We start from the raw sequence: 21,686 nt of genomic DNA on the forward strand, positions 1-21,686 counted from the left end.
ACGTCATGACGCAGAACCAGTTCAGGCGGAGCTTAGCCCCGATCACTCGACAAACGAGTTGAGGAGAAAAAGCATGGCTAGGAATGAGGGTAACATGTAATCGTCCGTAGCTGTTTTAATATGAGTTGTTTCGCCTAAATTGTGGCTCCAAAGTTTTACTGTAGCTGTACCCTACGCGTCCACAAAATTTGTCCACGCCGTTTCAGGGACCCTTTAAGGTTTACCACCTTATTAATGTAAAATACAACTCAAACTGACTGATTCATGGGCGTTAACGTCCCAGGTCTGTGAGAGACGTCGTAGTGGAGGACTCCTGAATAATTTTGACCACCTGGAGGTCTTTATCTTGCACCTAAGTGTAAGTACACGATCACTTTCGCATTTCGCCTCCAGCAAATTGCGTCCATATGGAAATCAAGCCCGCGACCTCGTGCATAGTATGAAAAAATAGCCACTGAGCCACAAAAGTATGTAAACGCCAGTTTTAGTTCCCTTCAGCAACGTGCCGGGACAGAACATGGTTATTATGCACTCAGAAATCGGAGTCACAACTTATTCTACATGTCTACGCAAACTTGTGTTCTAGTAGGTGCCTCGGGGATTTCCACTCTCCTCGTCTGTAGTGATCATTCGACAGAGTGCTGGTACAAACGTATTCAGCTTTTCTGGACACAAGGGTTTAGTTCGCGTGAATGCCACCACGTGGCGTACTCACCTTAAGCTTTTTAAACCTCCCGCGGTGACGCGTGATGACGTCAACCGAACAACAATAAAAAAGTAAAAGCTATTCCTGCGCATTGAACTTCGCCACAATGCTTGTCCCGCTGGCGTTATTAGTGTTCTCGATCAAGCGTCACCTGGAAATTACTCGTCATCCAGCGTTTACTCGCGACGATCAATTGTTGGTTCTGAGCTTTTGATGCGTTTCTTTTATTTTCTTCTTCTCTTTCCCTTTCCTTTTTCTTTTTTTTTTTCATTTTACGGAGTAAAGAAGCTAGCCTAACCGTCAGAAGCACTTCGGGGCAGCCTTTCATCAGTCGGCACACATTGTTACCGTCCGAACATCGCACAGCGCCTACTAGGGACGCCGTCGTGGACGGATTTTGATTTTCCCCTATCGAATTCGTTAAGGTGCACACACTTATGTCACTAGCGACTTTGCAATGTACACTCATGGGCTACCGCCGCAGCTGCAAATCTAGATGTGCTTAAGTATTAAGACATATACATGGATATGTTGGTTTTTCACCTTGACACAAAAGTCACGAAACAAGTGTTGAGCAAACCGTCCCTCTGTCGTCGCAGGATGTGAGACCGGGCTAGTTGGTATTCCATGCTAATGTGACTGGCGCAAGAGTGGACACGGGACGCTAAAGAGGCGACAAGGATAAGCGCAAACATCCAACTGGGCGCTTGTCCTTGTAGCGTCTTTAGTGTCCCCTGTCCACTCTTGCGCTATTCACTTCAGTCTGTGTCATCCGTTAGCGTGCTATGGCCGAAGCTGCTCGCAATATTATGTCACATTTACTGGGCACCAGGCCAGGTACACCCTTGGGTGCGACATAGACCGTACTCGCAGCTAGTTTTCAAAGTAGTTTTCTATGGCAGTTATCCATGTGCATGAAGCAAGAACGCTATTTAAAATTATTGTGCAGTAATATATGCGGGATTTGTATGTTCTCCACATTCTGTACCATGCTGCCGTTCCGCCTTTATTATATAGCCGCAATGTAGACTAGCAGCTATCGAACGCCATAAAGGCTATCCACATATTAAACCCTTAATGACCATCGGTTATCTTCCCTCCTCATTACATGTCCTGCCCGTGCCCATTTCTTTTTCTTGATTTCAACTAAGATGTCATTAACTAGCGTTTGTTCCCTCATAGAATCTGATCTTTTCTTATCCCTTAATATTACACCCATCATTCTTCTTTCAATAGCTCATTGCGTCGTCCTCAATTTAAATAGAATCCTTTTCGTAAGCCTCCAAGTTTCTGCCCCGTAGGTGAGTACTGGTAAGACAGAGCCATTATACACGGACTGGATTCCAAGGGAAGGGAAGCGTAGCAGGGGGTGGCAGAAAGTTAGGTGAGCGGATGAGATTAAGAACTTCGCAGGGATGACATGGCCACAATTAGTAGATGACTGGGGTTGTTGGAGAAGTATGGGAGAAGCCTTTGCCCTGCAGTGGGCGTAACCAGGCTGCTGATGATGATGATGCTGATGATTATGATGATGATGACATGTTCAAAGGGCTCACGCGCAACTCCTGACACTTAATTATATTCAACAGTTGTGCGACTGCCGAGGACATCCTTAACGAATGTTACATAATACATTACGAGGCTTTACTTTCCAAAACCACGATTTTATTATGAGGCACGCCGTAGTGGAGGATTCGGGAATATTTTAGACCACGGGATTTTTAACGTGCGGCTAACCCTAAGTACGCGGGTTTTCCCATTTCACACCCATTGAAATACGGCTGCCGCGGTTGGGATTCGATCCCGAGAGCTCGTGATTAGCAGCCGAACCCAATAAAAGCTAAGCAACTACGGAGGGGAAGGAATGTTGGCAGTAGGAGGAAGGTGACAACCGGCACGTGAGACAATTTGTTCCCATCCTCATTGCGCGAGAATCGGTACCATCAGTCCAAGAATGACACCGTAGAATGCACTGTATTCAGTGTGATGCAGTCCGCGTCCAATATTTCTAACCCGAATCATACTGTAACTACTGACGACCAGACATCTCGCTAATACGTGCAGTCGCTTGACAGCTGCCGAGCGCTGGCGTCAGCCACAGGATCTACGTGACCTTTATTCAACACTTACCAACATTCCCGCCTTATTTCGCACCATTGCGTTTCAGCTGAACTGCTTCAACAACCGATTTATTTGTGCCAGAATTTGGCCACCCTGTCAATGTTATGGTTTCTCATTTTTAAGTCATCTTTTATATTTAGGCTAATGCTGTCCTGAATTTTCTAGCGGTTTCGCCTTTCCCGAAATGCCCGCATTTTTTTCGGCTTCTGTTCATATTTTGGAGGATTTTTAGTAGACGTGGAAACCATTACGTGGCCCCCTGACCAAGCTGCTCAAAAAGTCATTTTATATCCCTGAGGTCTTGTGCAAGCTTCCGCCTTTTTGCCGTTCATCAACCTCCTGATTTCCCTGTCAACTGTATCCCGTTTTGACTACTCCAATCCCACGGAAATTGGCAACGATATAATGTTTATGGGATTAAAGCCATTTAAATTAATTTTACTGTGGATACGACAGCCGCTTTTGCTCACTATGAATGGAAATGTTGCGTTAATGAGCGCCATTCTTAAGCATTTAAATTGACAGCAAAAAATTACGCGGGTCCCATGTATGTGCGAATCGATGTAAGCAAAACTTTCTGTGTTTGTTGTCATTGTCACACGCAATCTCCACAGAGTAGACAGGCACTCTCTAATGAAATGCTGTCGATATATGCCGGATTACGCCTGCCATTGTGATGCAAATAAACGGAACTTTCACTCATTTTCTCAAAACTAAACGCTGAATGAAATGCGGACGTCATCCTAAACAAGATCAACAAGCGCCGTTGTGCTCGATCTTATGATGTCCCTATTCGTAAGCTTATATTCGTGATTTTTTTAGGGGGGGGGGGATGTATTCTTGAACCCTAGAAATGTCCCTCGGGCGTCTCTGATGTGCTCGTTTTTATTCCCAAGTACCCAATGAAAACTTTCATCGCTGCAACTTCACGATGTCCTGGTGGCAGGCCACTATGGCGTGTCGCTCAAGTATGACCACTCTGATTCATTAGGGTTGACATATACTATTTTGTGCGTCATACTTCGCCACATTCATTTTTCAAACTGTGCCAGAGCTCGAAAAGGGCGGCCAACTGACTACGTCCCTTTCCTCTGTTTACTTCCGCAAAGTGTGTGTTTATCGCTGTGGTTACCAAATACGCCCAGCGGTATGCTACCACTCAAGCCTTTCTGGCGGCTGAGCAACTGAAGTCGCAGGCTTTATTCAACATGGCGTCGACGTTCAATATGGCTATCCTTCCACCGCTTTCTCTCTAGTGTCGTCTCTTACACTACCCGCTCCTGCTAGACACAACACAAACACGCAACGACCTTAATGAAGTATCAATTACACGCTAGTTGACACGCTGTCGATGTATACTTCCGCTGAGCACCGGGATTGGACTGTGGTCCTGTCTATGGTGACATTATCCGTCTACAGCATCGCTCAACAACACCACTCGTTACTCATCACATTTTTTTTTTACAAGAGCATAGTGTATTTCCGCTGAATGTGCTTTCGGCTTTAGGGGGGACCTTGCACAACCGCTTATTCTGTTACGTTGACAGCGACCATTGTCGTCAGGATGCCGCCTCATTATGAGCTTCGCAGTCACCAGAGAGCACAGAAAGCTGTCTTTACAAACACACCACCGGGATTCGAGCCCATCTCCCAAATGCACCATCTTGCATTTGGGAGATGGGCACGCTAACTATTACGCTACCACCTTCCTCCACCAATTTCTGTTTATCTTCCTTCCCACATCATGCTTTTTGCCGCAGACGCAGGCAGAACGGATGCAGAAACGAAAAAAAAAAGTAAGGATTGCTTGAACCGCCAGCTGACACATCACCTTAACTTTGGCAGGTTATTCTCATTGGAGCGCATGTAGGCCTGCGGCTGCGTGCAGATTGTGGGTCGCCTTAGCTTTATTGTAAATTTGCTTTCACCGACTCTTTTGAACTAGAACTGAAAAGCCGGACAAAAATGAGACCTACCGTTGAATATTTTTTTCTTGTTTTCCAGGTTTAAACCAAAAACGCTCATTTACACATATAGGGATTTTTAAAAGAAATGGCATAAGGATACTATATTTCGAGGTCACGTCGTTTTGTAAATACGGGCCGGCACCACATATCGACGAAAGGGCATCACAGTGCCGATGCACACGGCAGGTTACTAAATGTAGAAAACAGGAAACGAGTGCTTTTCAGTTCTCGCAACATATTGTGCATAGAACACAAGGCACCCACTGCCGCAACATATTATTTTTGACAACAGTGACACAAAGTGGCAGACTGATATACTTCCTAAAATGATTTCATTTTATTTTTTTTATCGCAGAACTGCAAGCACAGGTTGCGTCGTGCGTATATCGCAGCCACGTACGGTGGCCGCGCTCCTTTTCCTCAAACAATGTGGCCCCCGGAGGCTTCACGCGCTCCCGTAGGTGGCGGATTGAACTGTCACTCCAGAAGGTTAAATACACAACCTCTTTGCATAGAAATGACGGCATGATTTTTAACATATTGTTGGCTTGGATATGTTTGGCACGAGGCCCAAGACCCTGTTTTCCAGCGCGTTCTTATGTTTGCGTTCGCGTCTCTGTCTTGAAGGGACGCGCATCGTAACATGCTGCAATGGTGCTTGCGTTGAGCGTATGTATGGCAAAAAACGCGGTTTTAAAATGTCTGTTCACCAACTTGTGCAGTAAACCCATGTTTATAGTATTCGCGCAGTATAGTAGTAGTATAGTAAGAGCCACGAGTATGGCATTCGTAACCGCAAGCGTCACGTTATGGTCGTAACTTGTCGGGACAGCGTAGTTGTAATCCACCGACCCTGCCACTAAGGAATACGTGGCAAGGCATGGCTGGTGAATAAGTAATTGCGAAGATTGGTTTTCAGTAAAGGTTTGTTACCAAGAACGGTGGGAGCTTATACTGCCGCAAAGGATGGATTCTGGGCGGTGTCTCCAATCATTTACTCGGCACATCACACATCTACACTAGAATTCAACTGGCTTCGCCAACTCTTGCTTATATTCTCTCGCCCCTATGCTGCGACTTCGCCTGCCACCCGGGCCGCAGCTTTTCCTCTTTGTCCCCCGCTTCTTTCCCAATTTGCTGAGACGTGAATCCACTGATGCTTGCTCCTCCTTTTTCTCAATAAATGAAAGCATTCATTCATGCATTCCTAAGTTACTGCAGAAAATAGCGTGTCTTTATCTCCATAATCACCCTGTCCCTAACCTGGGCTCTCCCATCGCAAAACAAAGTTGCTGTGTGTTGCAAATGGCTGGGCGTCACATAAACAATTTTGTAGGAATGGCCAGTAACAAGGCGGGCAATTTTCGGTGGGTGACGAGACAGTATATAGAAAACCTTCTCTGCCATATCCACACTCAGTGCTCTGCTTCGTGAGCTACTATTAGCCGCTACGACGAAGCACGAAATGAAAGAAACCTAGCTAGGCTGGTCGCGGGCAGCTCTTTTTGGATTCGTGATGCGTCGATTTAAAATATATATATATTTCTTATCTAAGCCTAAATGACAGCGATATAAGCAAGGAGAGTTACGGTAGCTCGTTGGCTTGGACTAACGACGCTCTTCACGCAGCACTATATGCGTGTTTGCGAACGGGAATAAAAGACAGGAGGGTAATACGCCTTCCTGAAATGAAACATTAAGAATAACCCTTTGTTTGGCGGTTGGACATATGTCGGCGGTCCCCGATACTAACCAACTGCAAGTCTGTGTCACCTTGCAAAGGAGAACTCAGATGAGACGTTGTCAAACGGATAGGCTTTTAATTATCATAATTATTTCTTTGTTGAAATTCCCATGAGGTGAAATCCGACTAATAAGCATTTAAATTCTCTGTGTTATTAAAACACCCTGTTAATAAAAGGTTGCTGTGCTTTAGAGCGCCTTAAATTAAAAATTAATTTATGAAAAATAATTTGATGTGGTAAATGTGTAAACACAGACGCAAGAAAAGGCCTAGTCCGTTTCCCAGTACTCATTTGATGAAGATGGAGCACCTCTATACTCTTAGGTTGTAGTAATGTCAAGAGCAAAACACTTCCAAAAGAGTCAGTCACGAATGTTACTCATTATAAGATGAGCTTGCGCTGGAAAAGAAAATAACACTCAAACATAACGATGGCTGCGCGCAAAGTGCTTCCTCTGATTGGGATCTACGGATCAAGGCGTCGGTTTGTTAGATTGGAATGCTCGTACATTGCAGCGCAATCTCGGGTCGTCAAATGTGATGGAGAATGTACGTCAGTATTCGCTTCACGCGTGATATCTGATAAGATAGCGATCTTTAGCTATTGAATCCGTGACAACATACTGGATATTAGAAACACATGCAGGTGCATCTTGAGCTAACTAATAACTTCGGAACTGTGGTTAGACGCTAAAAAAAGCCCCCCTAAAAAAAGGAATACATTTGCTTTCAATATTAGCTGAAACATAGTGCTTATGGTTTAAATAGGGCCCCCAACACTGCACAGCGGCGCCGACATACAGAAAATTCAAGAGCGAACCGCTTTCCAATTACTGGTATTTATCAAACGAGCATATCATGGTTCAATGTAGCCCTGTAGTCCAGGGGCCAGTTCCGCCACGGGTACTGTGTCGGAGCTCATATTTCATGTCAGCATTAATTGTCTCAAAATCACAGTATTTTTTTTAGATCTTATTATTAGACAGCTAAAATACATCCAGCGAAACCCTCACCTTAATATTTCAGTACTTTTCGTTCTAACGTACAGTCGCGGACAGAATAAAATGGACCACGGGATCTCCGAACACGTTCAATTCCCGAGCAGCCTGTAGCACTAACCAGTAAAACTGCCCACGACAACGTTGTTAGCATATTCTAGTCGAGGTCCAAAATGCAAAAACCAGATTGCGTTGTGATGTTGCGGAGATATTCAGCTTTTGCTTAGATTTGGTGGTTCATAATACTCTGTCCGCACTGTACATATCCGTGCTGATCCATATGTTACAAAGTACTGAATGTGTGCCCAATGCTTTCCTCCAGGAGGGAGGAGGGAGGGAAAGAGATAAGGAGAAGGCAGGGAGGTTAACCAGAATAACGTCCGATTTGCTACCCTACACCGGGGGAATGGGAAAGGGGAAAACAAAGATAACAAGGAAAGAGAGGAGGGAAGGAAAGAAGGAAATTGCGGTGAGTTCGCTGACGTGTGTGGCCTTACAGAAATTGCATTAATAGTCACAGATGGTCGCACAAGCCCGTCGTCCTTAAGTAGCACAAAAGTGCCTTCACCGCTTTATGGGCCGACGGGCGATGGGGGCGGTGTTCCAACAGCACCTGCACAGAAAGCGGCCGATTGTCCAGTTTTTGAAAATCTTTGGCAAGTTCTTGTCTCTCAGGGGTGTATCGTGGACAGCGGCACAGCAGGTGGTCGATGTTTTCTTCGGTGCCGCAGACCTCGCATGCTGCGCTGGCAGTCATTCCAATTAATGTAGAGTATGCCTTTGTGAAGGCAACTCCTAACCAAAGGCGACAGAGAAGCGTAGCTTCACGTCGAGGAAGTCCGAGTGGAGGTCGGAGTTGCAGGGAGGGGTTTAGTCGATGCAGTCGTGTAAGTCGCAAGTTTGGCGAGTTCCACTCGGTCAGTGTGAGACTGCGTGCCAGGTGTCGAAGCTGCATTGCGGCGTCTGTCCTCGAAAGCGGAATTGGAACGCTGTGCTCTTCGTGATGTGCTGTGCGAGCAGCGTTATCGGCGCAATCATTGCCACTGATTCCACAATGGCCAGGTACCCATTGAAAAACGACCTCGTGACCTTTTTGTTGGACATGATGGTAAAGTTTCGCGATTTCATATGTCAATTGGTCATGGCATCCGTGTCGGAGAACTGACTGCGTGCACTGTAATGCCGGTTTTGAATCACAGAACACAGCCCATTTTCTAGCTCTTTCACATTCGATGAATTCCAGTGCTCGACGCAGGGCCGTTAGTTCTGCTGCCATTGAGGTCGTGACATGCGATGTCTTGAAGCGTAGTGTCATTCCTCGCGTTGGTATAACCACGGCACCACCAGAACTGCACGACGTAGTCGATCCATCGGCATAGATGTGCACATGGTTCCTGTACTTTTCATGCAAAAGAAGTAAGCTCAGCTGTTTTAGAGCAGGGGCCGGTAGATCTGTCTTCTTCTGTAGTCCTGGAATCATTAGATGTACTTGTGGACGGCTCAAACACCACGGAGGAAACGCTGGCTTGGCCGCAGGTGCGTACCCTGAAGTAAACGACGCACGATGTGCACTGACAATGCCGCTAAATGTCGAGCAGGGCCTTGCAGCAGTGAGGCTTGCCAAGTGGTGGGAAGGGGTCCTAGCCCAATGCCTGAGATACATACGCAGCGTCTCAGCGGTAATGTGCGTCGTGAGTGGGTAATCCTGCGCACGGGCAATGGTTTCAGCCGTTGATGCACTGCGTGGTAAGCCAAGACATATCTTAAGGGCTTGGGCTTGAATACTATGAATCATACGCAGGTTAGCCTTGCAGGTGTTGGATATTGCAGGCAGGCTGTATCGCACGAATCCAACGAACAACGCCATGTACAGCTGTAACATAGCGTGTACAGATACTCCCCAACTTTTTCCTGCAAGGAACCTGAACAGGTGACAGATAGCAGTCAGCCGCTTTTTCACGTAATTCACGTGCGGAGTCCAAGATAGGTCTCTGTCAATTACGACTCCCAAGAACCTGTGACTTCTGCTGTATGGTATGATTTGCCCGTCAATAGATACGCCGTAAGCAGACATTCGCTTCCTCGTGAATGCCACCATTGCGCACTTCCCGCATGAAATTTCAAGTCCTTGTTCACGAAGGTAGCAGGATGTCATTGTGGCAGCCTTCTGAAGTCGAGCGCGAAGCTGAAGTCGTGTCCCACCTGATGCCCAAATGCAGATGTCCGCATAGATGGAAAGTCGTACGGTGCTTGGCAGGTTGTCAACTAATCCACAGAGGGTAAGGTTGAAAAGAGTCGGGCTAAGTACTCCGCCTTCAGGGACTCCTCGGCTACCGTAATGCTCGGATGTCGGGCCATTTTCTGTGTCGACATAGAATGGTCTTCTCTGTAAGTAGCTGCACACCCACATATACATCTTACCACCAAGTCCGACGGCTTCTAACGTGCTAAGGATGGCTTCATGGGTGACATTATCATAAGCCCCTTTAACGTCTAGAAACAGAGCAGCAGATAGTCGCTTACAGGCCTTTTGGTGTTGCACAAACGTTATCAAGTCAACAACGTTGTTTGTTGACGAACGGCCACGTCTGAATCCAGCCATTGCATCTGGGTAGATTTTATAGTACTCCAAGTACCATTCTAGACGTGTTAAAATCATTCTTTCCATTGTTTTTCCAACACAGCTGGCAAGTGCTATCGGACGGTATGAGGAAATGTCCAAAGGCGACTTGCCAGCTTTCAGAAGTGGAATGAGGCGAGTTGACTTCCATTCTTGCGTAACCGTACCCGGAACCGTACCAGGAAGCTGTTCATATTCCTTATGATGCCAGGAAACCGAGCCTGATGCCACCAACGCTCAGAAACCTATTCGGGAGCGCGCACAATGTTTTCGCACACCTTGTGGGATGTACCGTAGCGCCGAGGTGCTTCTTGTATAATGTATGAAAATTGGTTGTAAAGACAGAAGTGCAAGGTTTGGCCATGTGCTTAAGCTCATGAAGTTGATTTGTGCCATGAAAAGCCGGCCAAGCTTTCACACTTTATAAGAAGCCTGCAGCACCACCAATGTGCCGGCTGCTTTTAACTGCGCCAATGAAAACTATTAAACCAATGCAAGCATTGGTGACATCATTTTATCATACGAGTGTTCAGATTGGTAACCTCTAGATGCGGAGTAAGTTGAGAAGTTGTTTGCGTAATTAACGAAGCTACGTTAATTAAATGTTCAGTAATGGTTCTTACGTGGCTAAAGAAAATGAGCAGTTTGGAGCCCATCCTCGAGATTATGCAGCCAAGCGAAAAAATTTTGACTGAAAGTGCTTCTGTAAGAGCCATGTGAACAAAAATTTTCCGAGTAAACACCCTTGGAAGACGTAACTGACGCAGAAAAAGTACATCTGTAAAGTCACAGAAAGAACAGCACTTCGCGACGGGACACAAAGGAGGAACCACACACAAACTGCGCTAACTTTAAGCGCTGTTCTTTATATGATATGAAGCAACTAGACCGTCAGTCATTCTTTCCAAACCTGTAAAGTCAACCTGACCACATCTAGCCTTTTGTGATGCTGTCATCAATAGTATGGCCCCGTGAACATGTTCCCCATAGCCACATAGTCGCGTTCCATCTCGAAGGCAAGTATTTTAAAGTTTTAGTGTCAATACGGCAGTGGACGTGTGCCGCCGAAAGCTTGCTTCGTCGCAGAAGCGATGCGTGACGGAATGATGGTGCAGATTTAGTGCGTCGCTGGCATCAAGACAATGCGCTGCCGCCGAGGGAAGGAAGATAACGAATATGAACAGCGTGGTAGCTGCTCACGGAGCCGTGCCAATGGTGGCGGTGCCATCATGACGAAATCTGAGGCGGCGATATTGACGGCTGAGGCGGTTTTTTTTATGCGAAGCATATTACTAGAGCTCAACCCAGCTCCTCAGGCGCGGCGGTGTCGCCTTCAATACCACGTGACACCGTGACGTCATGACAGAGGAGAAACGGGGCTCCAACTCGCGCCGTCGCTCGCGGCGTCGCCTTCAAGGCTGACCACGTGACACCGTGACGTCACGACAGAGGAGAAACGGGGCTCCAACTCGCGCCGTCGCTCGCGGCGTCGCGGCGGTATATAAGCAGCTGCGCTTGCCTCTGCTAGACACTCACGAGGTGAGTTGCCTCCTAGAGACAGAGCTGCTCGTTGGAATGAGACGCGAAGGTTGCGGCGTGCTACAGAGACTGTTTCTAGGTGGCTTTGCTACGGCGCAGCGACTACGCGCCCGGCATCGGACGCGGTGAGCGGCGAGCAACGCAGCGTTCGGCGCGACAACGAAATGTGCGCCTGAGCAAGCGCCGCACGCCTGAGCCGACGCCGACGACACCGGCTTTTCTGCGACACGAGCTCATTAACGCTGTCGCGTTAAAATAAAGGCTAGTATGCTTCGCATCCTGGGCTTAACCTTAGCTAAGCCACAGCCAGTTTTTTCCTTTATTCCTTTTTTTTACACCGAAGTCGCTAAGAGTAAGCTTTAGCTCGGGCCCAACTCCGACGCGGCCTATTCAAATAGATGTAAAACGCCAAAACTCTTTTCTGAGATAACCCCTGGGCCGATTTTAATGAAATTTGCTGGATTCGGGAGAGAAAGGTAAATTCTAGTGACAATTGGAAGCGTAATTTCTATTTAAGGCTTGAATTTTGGTAAAAGATTTTCAAAAATTCGAACGCGCGAACGATACAGAAGCACGAATATTATAAATTAATAACTCTGCATTAAGAACTGATATTGCGGTTCTGTAAACAGCATCCTTTAGACAATTCAAAGCGGACAAATGCAATATGCCGATTTATATCTTACGTGAAGTCGTTACGTTGTGAACAAGGGTTGTGGAAAAGCTGTATTTCCACATTACTCATTTCTTTAGATTCATGCGTAATATATCAATTTTGACCGCTTTAGATGTGCTGTTAGATGCGATGTACAGAATTGTGATAGTTTTCATTGCCCAAAGACAGAGTTCTGAAGTTGATTGTTTAGCTTTCGGAAAATTTGCAATTTTGCCAATTTTGAATAAACAAATGATGACCTAAATCAAAAATTCTAAACCAACAGTCACTAGATTTTAAGTTTTTCTTTAATGTGCAACAAACCTGGTAAACTTTCATGCATTGGTTGTGGAGAAAAGAGAATTCTCCTTTTACATGTATTTAGATAGGACCACCAGAGCTAAAGGTTCCTCTTGAGGGCTATTTTCCCCACTATCGCGTCCACGTGTAGAGCAAAATCCCGAAGATAGCGTAATACCGGCCTGACCCGCAGCGGAGGTGAAGCATCGCCATACGTGGGCTGATCCCGAATGTAACGCCATGCCAGGCCAACCTGCGGCGTAGATGAGGCAGGCATTAAGCACTCCCCATATGTGGGCCGATCCCTAAGACAGTGCAATGCGGGGCCGACATACGGCGGAGGTGCAGTTCGCCATAAAGGGGCCCACATACACAGCTTTGCTGGTCATCTTTCTTCACAGAGTGCCTCCCACTCTGTGAAGAAAGATGACAAGCAAACTGAGATTTTTTACTTATCAGACATCAGGTCATCGACGGTGAAACCAGGGTAACCAAAGCCGTCCTCGGGCTCGACCTAGAAAGCGCCTTCGACAAAGTGACGCACTCTGCCATCCTACGCAGGGATCCCATCCAAACCTAGGCGAGAGGTCGTACGAACATTTCAGGCTTCCTCACCGGCAGAACGGTGAAGCTCAGAGCCGGAGACCTGAAGACGAACGAGAAGACATTAGGCTGCCAGGGCACTCCCCAAGGCTCCGTCATCTCACCCATGCTATTTAACCTTGGTATGATTCAAGTTGCCAAAATACTATACCTGCTTGAAGCACTGAAGCACACGATATACGCGGACGACATTACGCTGTGGTTGGACGGGGGCAATGATGCCCGCATAAAATTCACACTACAGACGGCCGTCGACACGATCGAAGAAAGCATGGAAGATACGGGACTGCGTTGCTCTCCAACTAAGTCGGAGCTCCTGCTTCACCAACCAATCAAAACGCACAGAATCAAGAAACAACGGAAACACGAAAAGATCGATATCCGCACCAGGGATGGTAACACAATACCGATGGTCAGCAAGATCCGAGCCCTAGGCATGACGATCGAAGCGCTCAGCAGGAAAGGAGACACCGTCAGCCGCATCATGGCTAAGGCGGCCAACGCCCCCAGACTTCTCAAGCGCGTTACCACCAAGAAGGGAGTCATGAAGGAGCAAAACTTCGTCAGAGTTATACACTCCTTCGTACTCTACCACATAGTGTACGTGGCAGCCTTCCACAAGTTGGTGAAAAGCGAAAAGAACAAGCTAGACATTCTAATCCGGAGGGCTTACAAGACACCCCTCGCTCTACCCGAAACTACCAACAGGAAACGTCTCCTCCAGCTGGGCACACACAACATGCTGGACGAGATTGCCGAAGCGCAAAGAGCCACTCAGTTGGAAAGACTGTCATCAACAAAGGCTGGCAGAAAGATCCTATGTAGCCTAGGCATCGGTTATCACGAACAGCAGGGACCAAAATGCTCCGTCCCCGACCATGTACGGTGGAGCATGCGGATTGACCCCTTGCCGAGGAACATGCACCCGGAATTCAACAAAGGCAGAAGACGCGCTAGAGCGAAGACACTGACGGCCCTGCATGCGGAAGGCACTGGCGCCACAAACGTGGAAGTGGCCGTATATGCCGGCCGCAACGGCTTCGCGATCGCGGTGGTCGACTCCGGAGACAACGTGCGGGCGACCGCCAGCACATCGAGCATGCAAGTGGAGGAAGCAGAAGAAATAGCCATCGCCCTGGCTATCGTAGACCGAGAATGCCACATGATCCTCAGCGACTCCAGGCAGGCGGTGAGGAACTACGCCAAAAGAAGAATTGCCCCAACGACGGCACGCGTCCTGCTCCGACACGCAGACCGCGACAAGAGGACTCGAATCAAGTGGTTCTCGGCGCACGCAGGACAAGCGTCGGAGAAGCATGCCAATCGCAAGGAAACGACGCACGCTCGAGCGCGAAGACAAACCGACCGCACCCAAGGCAACTGCTGCCCGCTATGGTCCAGAGCCAAAGACCAGATGACCAGCTATAACGAACTGACCAAGGCTTTCGGCTGGCCCGAAGACTTCTCCCGCCGCCCTGCAAAGAGCTGAGCAGGTCGCAGGCCGTGCTATTCAGGCAACTACAAACGAGAACTCTTCAAAGCCCCGCGCTATTGCATAGAATGTACCCAGAATCGCACCCCCATGACAAGTGCAGAGCGTGCTGCAGGGAGACGGCCACATTCAAGCACATGCTATGGGATTGCTACAAACATTCAAGCGAACCTAACTCAGGCCTAGACGTATACCGCCGCAGCTTGAGGAAGCAACGCGGAGCGACGACCAAGAAAAAAAAAATGGCTGTGGCTTAGGTAAGGTTAAGCCCAGGATGCGAAGCATACTAGCCTTTATTTTAGTTGTTGAACCACTGTTTAGCCTGGTGAACTGCTGTTGCTTGGCTATATTTGGTTCGGCTAGACGAAGAAACAACTCATGCATTACTTCTTCGCCTTCAAGAGTGGAACGCGACAGCGTTCCCGTCGACCCGCCAAGGGGTGTAAGACAATGGGCTACAGGGCAGCGACTACGCGCCCCGCATTGGACGCGGTGAGCGTCGAGCAAAGCAGCGTTCGGCGCGGCAACGAAATGTGCGCCTGAGCAAGAGACGCACGCCTTAGAAACAGCGCGTTTCTAAGGCAACACCGCATTCACTAGAGGCGCTTTTGTACCGCTTTGAAGCGTTGTACTCGTGGCTCAGTGGTAGCGTCTCCGTCCCACACTCCGGAGACCCTGGTTCGATTCCCACCCAGCCCGTCTTGCAAGAGTTGAGCCAAAGCCACTTCTCCTCTGTCGTGACGTCACGGTGTCACGTGATTTCATGGTCACCGCCGCGCCTGAGGAGCTGGGTTGAGCCCTCGTAATATGCTTCGCATAAAACAACTCCAGGCCATCCAGCAAGTCATCGAGGCGCTGGCTAGGCAGGAGCCTAGCGAACCGTCAACGGCGAGCGGGGATCCTCGCAGAGCACCCGCCACGATGACGACGTAGGCCACGTGCGAAGCGCGCCTTCGCGCTTTACCCGCTTTGCTGCAGGCTTAATAAACGTTTTCCCAATCCAATCCAACTACTTATTCGCGTTTTTCCTGCATGCGTCTGCGATGAAAACAAGAAGCAGGTATACATAGAAAATCTGAGGTGGCGGTGGCAGCTGGTACTGCTGAATTTAGCATGCCCAGCCCCTGCATGTACTTATATCTGCATTGACATGGGTTCGTGGCAATGTTAGCGACCAAAGCTTCACTTTTTCTGCGTGCTCTTGCGATTGTGAAACGAAGAATGTAGTTAGCATGCCCAGCCACTGAATGCAAATTGCAGCAGTTACGAGTGGTGGAATCCCGCTGGGGCTGATTGTGAAGAAAGCTTCCTTTCTCTGTCAACTCTCGCGATGGTGAAGCTAAAATGAGGAGGAGGCCTTACGGACACAACGTTGATGGTCACCATAACATAATGGATGGACGACCTGCTGAAAGGACAAAGCACACCAAGTTTTTAGCACTTGTCCTAGAGTAAAGCGCTACAATGGCTAGCATGCCCCCATGGGGATGGTAGACCGAAGTGCTTCTCACTGCTAACACTGGACTGATAATAAGAAAATACTCCGTTCGCAGACACCAAGCTGCACTGAAATTAGCAAAACAGTATCAATCAGTTTATAAACTGATAGTGTCAATTATCTGGTGTCCTTCTTGTGTGTGTGGAGGGCATAAAGGTCCTGGCAATCAAATGATAGTATCTTTGTTTTTGCTGCAGTTGCACACAAACAAAATTAGTTGAAGTGATCGGACAGTGATCTATCAGCGGAGAAGACCAACCCGCAAATTAAAAATAATTGCTGGTTTAAGATCTTCCCATGTACTTTGCGCTTAGCTACTATCTGCAATATTTTTTTTCTTTTTGTGCTCCTATGAAGAGGAAAACTCCACATTACTACATTATCAACAACAGTACACAGTACTGGGGCAACAGTAGTAGTGCTACAATACTACACAGTAGTATTGGGGCAACACGTTTGCGCAAAATGATTAGGTTTTCGGTCAAAGCACTGTGACAGGCGGGAAGAAATCGTTGTCATGCCTGGTCGAAACAATACCATCTGAAATCTTATTTACTTATACATATTTTTTGATAAATCACTATAACCCTTTATACATTAACTTGTATGAGTTGTATACTAGCTTGCCTCGTCAATCGCAAAAATGTATTCTCTTTGCGGGAGAAGGCTTTCGTGAAAAATGACGCAAGATAACAGTAAAACATCCAGCAACGTTCCTATTTATATGATTGACGAAATTGTGCACTGAGAACGTGTCGACTACCCTGCGATTGAAAGTTGAATTATGATCGTTGTAAGCTTGTGTTGCGTCTAGCATGAGCGAGTAGTGTTAGCGTTGACATTGCTGTGAAAGCGTTCAGCTTGGTCTGCGATTTGTTCTTGTGGATCTCCACATTGAACGTCGCAGTCGTCACGATGAGAGCGCTCCTGTGACATTAGTTCAGTGGGCTGGGAAGGCTCGAGTGGTAGCTCACCTTGAGGCGTATTGGGCAACAATTATTAATATACGTACTTTGCGATGACGGAAAATATGCAGAAACAGCACAAGTGTTGTCTAACTATTCGGAAACAGGCCCCCAAATTTCAATTGGCCCACCCCAAACATTAAGTAGGCCCACCCCCAAATTTCAAGTTGGCACACCTTCAAATTTAAATTGGCCCACCCTCAAATTTAGAGTCGGTCACGCCCGATTTTCTTTTCGCCCAGCCTTAAACTTCAAGTCGGCCCAATCCCAAATTTCAATTGGCCCACCCCTAATTTTCAAGTTGGTCCACGCACGAAGTTCCATAAATCGTCCTCCAAATTTCGAGTTGAGGCACCCCAAAATTTAGGTTGGCCCACCCCCATATAGCCCCCAAATTCAGAGTGGCCGACCCCGAGATTGCCCCCAGATTTAGGTAGCACCAACTCCATATCATTCCCAAATACAGATTGGCCTGCCTCCACAACACCACTAAGTTTAGGTTGGCCCACTCCACTACCACCTGCAAATCGAGCTTGGCCCATCCCCATATCCGCTCCAAGCTAACGCTGGCCCACACCTCGATCACCTCAAATTTGGGATGGCCCACCGCAAATCACCCACCAATTAGGTTTAGTCCACCCCTATATCACCCCCCAATTCAGCTTGTCCCAGCCGCACATCCCCCCCATGGTTAGGTTAGCCCGTCCCTATGTCACCCCCAAATTTAGGTTGGCCCACCCTGATATCATCCCCAAATCCAGGTTGGCCCATCCCCATATCAGTCCCAAATTTAGCCTGGCCCATCCCTCTATCACTTCAAATTTAGGATGGCCCACCGCAAATCACTCCTACATTTAGATTAGCTCATCCCCATATCACCCCTGATTCAGCTTTGCCCAGCCCCATATCCCCCCGTGGTTAGGATGGCCCACCCCCCATATCCCCCCAAATTTAGGTTATCCCACCCCCCTATCATCTCCAAATCCAGGCTGCCCCCCCCTCATATTCCCTCCAAACTTAGGCTTACCCACCCCTTCATCACCTCAAATTTAGGTTGGGCCACCCCCATATCAGCCCAAAATTCAGCTTGGCTCATTGCCATTTCACCCCAAATTTAGTTTGGGCCACTCCCATATCACTAACAAATTCAACATGGCCCCTCCCTGCATCACGCCCAGATTTATGCTGATGCCACTTCCGATTTCATGCCGGCCATCCCAACCCTTTTTATAAAGACCTATGTATTCATGTGGGAAATGTGTCAAGTTTTTTGGGGTTACAGACACGACTTTGCACGATTTTGCTACCAAATTGCTGGGTACTCGCCAAAGAACGCTGCGCATTAAAAGCAACTGCACCGAACGAACGACGCCATATGTTGATCCTAAATACTGACGGCTAACCAAGCCAGCTTCTCTGTAGAGCGAATGGGGAGACACAGCACGGGACATTTATTCAAATGGTTTTTTTACGGCCACACCTACGGATTCATACCACTTGGTTGTATGGAACACATTAACAGTAGCTATTTATCCACACACTGCACATCTTCTCCTAGTTGGTGCATTTCTTATTTGGATGAATCTTTAGAAATAATTAACGTTGGGGTAGCGACTCAGCTTAGCAAACCCTTTGTTCTGCACGAATGTTGCATAGGAATGGCACTGGCCATCGGGTGGCATTGTGGCCCAGGTGGACCTGATTCGCTCGGAGTACATGTGCCATTAAGGACAGGCGAAAGTCGAAGAAAACGGACCTCCCAGAAGAACGCAATAGGAATACCCATTTTGTTCTCCCAGGTTCCACGCTACAAAGCACGAAAGCTATTTTTTTTGGCATAACGCAAAGCTATGCGCATGCTTCTAGTTATGATGTCCAGTTAATAAAATCTTCATAAATGCGATGACTTAACAAATGAACACGACACTGCTATGTTTTAGGAAGGAAAAATATAAAACATAATATTTCGAGAGAACCACTGTAAAACCAGAACCGAAAGCAAATCATGAGTTTTGTGTTTCTGCCACCTGGTGGGAGACTATAAAACTAAGTCCTATGCGGCTTTAAAAAAAAAAAAACTGAGCCGCGGAAAAACCAGAACCGAAAGCAAATGTTGGGTTTTGTGTTTCTGCCATCTAGCGAAAGACTACAAAACTAGGTCCTATGCGGCTTAAAAAAAGAAAGTGCGAAGCAGGAATCGAACCGCGGCCACCGCGAAGCGAGACTAAAGGTGCGCTGCGATCCTACCACACGGCCGTGGCTGCCGAGGCTTCGCCCGGTGGTACGCTCATTTATTTATAGATACAACGTGAATTTTCATGACTGTGTGAGAACAAAAAACGCTTTTGGGAACAGTGTTACACCAAGTGTGGAGAGTCGAGATAGGCATCAATCGAAAGCTGAGTCTTCGGACTACATACGCTGCACGGGGTATTACGATAGAGGCAGTAGTGTAATCAGAGGCACCGTTCTCGCCTCGAAAATCGAGTACAAATTTTCGTCGTTTCCATAGGCTTCCATTGCTAAATCTTTAACCGCCGTGGGAAGAAAATTCTTACGTGCCATAGAGTAATGACTGCATTTCGCTCGTGGGGATTGTCTTCCGGAACACGTCTGTCACCCGCCTTTTTCGATAATCGACCTGCCGCTTTTATGAGTGAGTGAGTGAGTGAGTGAGTGAGTGAGTGAGTGAGTGAGTGAGTGAGTGAGTGAGTGAGTGAGTGAGTGAGTGAGTGAGTGAGTGAGTGAGTGAGTGAGTGAGTGAGTGAGTGAGTGAGTGAGTGAGTGAGTGAGTGAGTGAGTGAGTGAGGAAACTTTTATTCGCTTTTATTCGCGAAAAACCCGCTCGTTCCATTGAAAACGCGCTAGCTTCGTGCCGGGGCCGCTTGGGGCGCTAGTTGGTACGTTTCCACTAAAGCTGGATATGACCTTCCATAGCTGCTGGTTGAAAGCGTACTCGCGACGGTGTTCCTGTCACTGCATGCCAACGTCTTAGCTACATTCTTGATGTATAGCCCCCAGGCTGAAATGCGATCTTCCCAACTGAATAAACAAGCACGCGTTTTCTTCAAACACCACATACACACAAAATACGAAAATTCTCGTCCTTATTCCATAGCTTTCAACAACAAAGATCAACCTGGAATACCGCAATATTTTGATGCATTACCATTCTCAGGGGGCTTCACGCACTTTCGGGAGCCCAACTATCGACATCTATGTATATACGTATCGAATTCCTTTTCCTGCCTGCACGGTCACCGTGGTGGAATCGGTAGCGCATCGGGTTCATGTGTTGAGGGAACAAAGTTCAAGACTGTCTATCGCACCAAATTGGGTCACTGAGTATATATACGGCAATGTGTACATATTTGTACAAAGAACCTCTCGCCAACGTGGGTCGCTCAGAGTGTGTCACTGGCTGTGCGACAAGCGAAAGAACAATCCTCAGCGTTCGCAGTCACCGGCGATCCATGCTTCGCATCTCGGAGGCCACGCACATACTTCTCGGCAGCGCCACTAGATCGCGCAGTGTGCCCAGAAAGAAGCGTGAGAGAGGAGTCCGGTTGCCGCATGGCGCGTTCCTCAGCGTTCGCACCCACCTGCAGGCAATTCATTTGATAGGCCAAAAGCGCTATGCTAACTACGCAAGTACTGCATTGACAAAATATTTTTAATTACCATTTTAAATTTCGCCATTGCGTTATGTATTTATAGTTCATATTACTTAATATATTTAGGGTTAACCTATAGGTAGTTAATGTACTTGTATGTACTAAATTAAAGACAATAGAATTTGAGGGTAGCTTAACTTTATGACCCTTCCAAGGCGTTTACGTTCCGAGAAATTCGTAAGCAATTATGGCGCTGAATGCGCGGTGACTTCACATTCAGAGGCCAAAGTCCCGACATAAAGATAAATCGCCAAAAATGTCAAAATGAAGCTTGTACCTAATAATACGCCCCAAATTAGGGTAATGTTATCTACCGAGTCGTAATAATTAAGGCGTAATTAGCGAAAGAATTTCGGAATGAAGCACCAACGAGCTTTTTAAAGGGTAGCGTTACTCAACAACAACTGTTGGCCAATGTCGGTGTTATAAATATGAAGAAAGTAATGTAAACGTTAAGTAAAACCCTTTATGCAAGAGTGATATCGTAATAAAACTCGTTAAGGTGACAGAAGTGACGTCGAGGTGTCTCAACAGCGGTTGACATCAAAGAAGAAAAATATTCTGGCGGTATAACCTCTCTTCCCTCTCTTACAGCTGACATGGAAAAACATGGGACAACACAGCACATGGTCTACTAATGCGGCTCATAGATCCCTGTCTTATTTCGGTGTCAACCGCGGTTGACTTGCCTGTCTTTCTTGTGTAATAACGGCACCGCTGTTGCGGTGCTACACACTGGTCACTCGTGCAGGGCCTGCTCGAGTTTCGAAAGTCTCGCGTGCAAATGCTGTGGAGCGAAATGTT

This window comes from Dermacentor albipictus, chromosome 1 (assembly GCF_038994185.2).
Source record: "Dermacentor albipictus isolate Rhodes 1998 colony chromosome 1, USDA_Dalb.pri_finalv2, whole genome shotgun sequence".
NCBI lineage: Eukaryota > Metazoa > Arthropoda > Arachnida > Ixodida > Ixodidae > Dermacentor > Dermacentor albipictus.